A 5070-nucleotide genomic window follows, 5' to 3' on the forward strand; every position below is an offset into this window, starting at 1 on the left:
CAACACTAATGTGACATTAAATCGTCGAGTAACTCGGAATAGTTACCTTAAGCTAGCAAAGAGACAAGTAATAACTTGAGAAAGCTTCTAAAACCCAAAATTACTCTTCGTCTTCAACAACATATGAGTCACCTAACTCATCTTCAAATTCTTCACCTATAAGAACAACAAAAACACAATTATTAAGCTTAAATTCGAAACCCTAAAAAGATAAGACCCGAAATAAAATTGGGGGAAATGAAAATAAAGCTTACTAGTAGATGAGGATTGAAGAGAGGATTCCAAATATATAAGTTTTATGCAAATTGGTGGAGAAATGAAGGATTTATGGTGGTTTTAGGGATTGTAAGGAGGATTTTTGGTGGGTTTTTGGTGTTTGAGAGAAGGAGGAAATAGATTGAGAATGGAGGAAATGAAAATTGGAAGAGGAGACGATTGAAGGGAGGGGGGCCGGTCCAAAGAGGGCATGGGGAGGTGGTCAATTGTTTACGTTTTGGGTTTGCTTCGACGGTAATTAGAAATATTCGTCGAACGCGATTTCCGAGAATATTAAAGTTCTTAAACACGATTTTTCTAAAAGATTAAGTACCCATATGCCCAATATCCAAACTCGTTTACCCAACGACCGTAAGAATGGGAAAATCCCAATATTACGACTTTTATCAGAAATCTATTTTATCAAAGTAAAAGGTTTAAATATGGTTTAAATTACTTTTAAACATTTCTAAACTATCAAAAGTGATTACATTACTTCAAACTAAAATAAAATTATATTTTATCAAATTATTATTATTTCAAATAAATTAATATTAAATTAAAATGGATTAAAATATTACTTTTAAAATATAATAAAGGTCTTCAAATTTACGGGGTGTTACATATATCCTCACTAGACTTAACATTGCTCATTTATGCTATCATTCTGCTGCACCTCTTGTACCTGACTAGGTGCATGTTCTATCTGTATGTCCTGTCTGTGACCATCTTTCTAGACAGGTATCTGTACAGGTCTCTGCACCTGTTTTGTCACAGGTTTCCATTCCATTTTCTTACTTTGTTTTTTATGTTCAATCCTTATGTGACTGTGTTTTCATTGCTTAGAATCATAACCATATCCTTTACATTTAGAGCATAAGATAGGCCTCTATTCATATTCTACTTGTACCTCTATGACAATCCCTTTTTTATCCTTGAACTTGATCTTATCAGGGCATCTCTGTCCCATCTACAATTCCACCATTATTATGGCATAACTCAGTCTAGTTTTAGCCTCAGTGGCCCCATCACACTTGACAAAATTACCCACAAGATTGGCAATTTTGGGTATACATTTGCCCCAAAACATGAGAGTAGCATTTATAGCCTGATGCACACAAGTAGCACTTTAACCTCCTCCTTGCAAAGCTCCATATTAGGTTGCCATTCTCTATTAATAAGTGGTTTGTGATCAATAATCTGGTGTCCCGTGCTTAGAATCCTATTTCTCATTTCCATTGATTTGAATCTAACCAGGAAGATACCTTTAGGCAAAAAGGATATCCTGTCGACTTCAAAGTTGGACCAAATGCGTTTAATGAAACCTTCAATGATCTCCCAGGGAGGATTGGCTCCCAAAATGAAATAATATACAGAAGGTTTCCAAAATCGAATCTCTTCCTCTGCATCACATGCTTCCATCTGTATTAAGTCCTTTGGCTCCTCCTCAAGTGTCACTTTGTTGCCCTGTTTAGTATACTAGGGTCCTTCATTCATTTCATTCAAGATCTCCTCATCTGATCTATCTAATAAGATGTCGCAACCTAATCAAAGATAAAATACCCTAGACACAAATGAATGTAGTAATATGGGTCGAACACAAGGAGACGAGAGTTGCTAAACAAGTTGTTATGGATTGAATTCTATCGAGGTCGGTTATCAGTTGATTATTTGATTGGGTGTGTAAAACAATGATAAAGAAAGAGTCTAGGGAGGTCAGGTTACACATGCAAATTATGTAAATGCTCAAGTTAAACATAGGAGTTGATAAAATCGTTAATTGTTTAGGTCTTATGACAACCACCTCTCGACCTTATTGTCAACCATAGAACGGATCCTAACGAGCTCTCGCTATGGCTAGGTCGGTTTACTAAAACATGCTTAGTCTAATTCATTTTCGTGCCTCTCGACTTATAAAAGTGAATTAATAAATTTAGTCTAAGATAGTGGCCAATAATCAAAGACTAACAAAACAATACAAGCATGTTAAAGAAACAAATGGATTGATATTAAAACATCCTATTTCAATAATTACAAGTACTATTCATGCATGGCTCCCTTAATCCCTAGACTAGTGAATTACTCATGAATAATGAAAACTAATCTAATGACAAATGATATAATAAAGATGAACATACTAACTAGAAATGTAATTGGCAAATGAATAACAAAACAATACTAGAAATAATATTACCTTAACAATTGGAAATGAGCTTGGAAATGAAGAACAAGATAGAACAAATGGAAATAACTTGTAAATAAACTTGTAATATAAATTGAAATGCTTAAACGAATGTTTGTAACAACTAAAGGAATGCTTAAATAAAATCTAATCTAAACTACGTTTTATTCTGAAAACTAAGACTAAAGCATATGGAAAAGTGTGTGGAAGTGTGTGGATACAACACCCATTATATAGGTCCAAAGGTAGTAACGTAAACGGGCTAGAAAAGGGGCAACTCGATCGGGGTCGTGTGTTTTTTATCTTTTGTCTTAATTCCGTCTTAACTTCTCACTTAATGTTGATGCGGAATCTGATGCTTGCTTCTTTAAGAGTCCGTCTAAGGCATCCTAGAGATATTTTGGTATCCAATGCAAGCTCTTATTATGGGCTTTCATTTGAACTTCATTTCTTTCATATCCACCCACCAAAATTGGTTTCCTTTTGCTCGGGTTTTCCAATATCTTCCCAAAACACCCCTGTACTTCCCGAAACGCCCTTGCATGGTCAAGACTTGCTCTCATTAGCCTCGTGAACTTGGGTGAATGTTAATTTGATGAGAAAAATCTATCAATGGCTTCATTTCCTACAAAATGTAACTAATACGAGCAAAAACACCTAGAACACGGAATTAGCTCACAAATACACTAATAGAAGTGCAATAATCAAACAAAGCGAGCTAAAATAGGGGGTTAAACTATATATAAAATGGACCTATCAAACTTTCCCAAGCTAAACCCTTGCTTGTCCTCAAGCAAGCACACAATATAATGTATGACAAGGACAAGAGTACGAGCAACAATCATCCCAATCCAAATGCAATTCCCGTCAAGTAACTTTAAAGCACAATGAATCAAATCCCAAAACAACATGGGCATAGGGAAAATGCAACAACATGGATGATATTTATATGACGGCGTAGCATGAATGACTTCAAATGAACGTTTCGGCCCTTGCATGATCTTTTTGACTTTGAACTCTCACGATTCACTCATTACTCATTTATATGTGAAAGGATTTTTGTGTGAGTAGCACTCACATGTCATCGACTCATGAGAGTGTGCCCGCAATCTAATATGGTAGTCATTTCAAATCATAAGTCAAAACAATCAAATGCAAGCATTAATAAGAAGCCAATGGGTAAGAAGAAGGCAATATGTAATGGGTATAAAGGGGAACATATGAATTATGGTATCTGGAGCTAAGCCAAGCTAGCAACAACCAAGTGAAATGATGCTCAATCCCAAACTAAACCCAAAACTAGAAGCCAAAAACAACAACATAATGACCTCTTCCACTACAAACCATAAAAATACTCTCCAAGAATTCATGATTAAAACATGAGAGTTTCTTAATTCAACTTCTTTATTCTACACCAAAGACTCAAACTTCCAAATATACTTACTACATGCACAACCATCAAACTCTCTTTGTCGCATCCTACTCCTCTTAAGATAAATGTTACGTCCTTGTAACTCACTAATACTAGATCCTTAGCTGTTTCTTCCCCTTATCCTCATCTTATATCACCTATCACCGACTATAACTTCAACATCGACAACCATCCCATATCTAAGGCTCTCTCTCCCTAACAGCTCTCATGCCTCCAATTATTCAACACTCTATCTAACCTATACCATAAAATTCTCAACATAACCACTACTCCATCTCTTCAACATTACCGCAAAATGACATACTTCTTTATACACGCACTTATCTCCACAATCATAACTCACGATCCACAATTGTTACACACACTCACACTAGATCCTCAAGTTCTCTTGTTTATTGCCGTAAAACTCATCCATAACGTAACATAATACTAATTCCCAACACCCTATACTCACTGTCCCAAAAAAGATCACGAACCACTTGCCGCTTCCAGCTCAGCACATACACATTCCACAAAACTCTTGCCACAACTATGTCGGGCAATGCCTCATCTAAAACAAGATTGAAAATACTCTAACAACCTCGCACAATTTATGTGTCCCATTAACAGAATATCACTATACCATGACAAAAACGGAAACATACGCAACTTTCTTCCACATCATACTCTACCCTCACTCCCAAGCCGAAACTGGTAAGAAACATTAATAAAATAAACAACAATATATATGCCCAGACCAACACTGACAGGAAACAACAGTAAAAAAAAAAACAACAATCTATATAACTGATATATACTTTTGAAAGTTCGTCTCATCAGTATCCCGCCTACTCCACCACAACCGATGACGGCATCGCAACACCGCCACCAACAGCCGCACCGCATCGCGAAAATACTCGTATCATAACACGAAGTACCGTACCCGGATCGTCACCCGAGGCACACAACCACATCGATAGTCATCGCAACTTATACAATCCCATAAACAATGACTCAGTATATTTTCCTTGACCAGAAAACTTCCTTAAAACCAATTTACTACATCACGACACAACATATTACACGGATTAAAGATAATAATCTTATGAATATCATCCATACTATTACTCATGAGGCCGGAACCTCACACTACCATTTACAGATATCATACATATACATACAAGTGTAACTAGCCACACCAGAAAACCCAGATTACCACTTT

This window comes from Silene latifolia, chromosome 5, assembly GCF_048544455.1.
Source record: "Silene latifolia isolate original U9 population chromosome 5, ASM4854445v1, whole genome shotgun sequence".
Lineage (NCBI taxonomy): Eukaryota > Viridiplantae > Streptophyta > Magnoliopsida > Caryophyllales > Caryophyllaceae > Silene > Silene latifolia.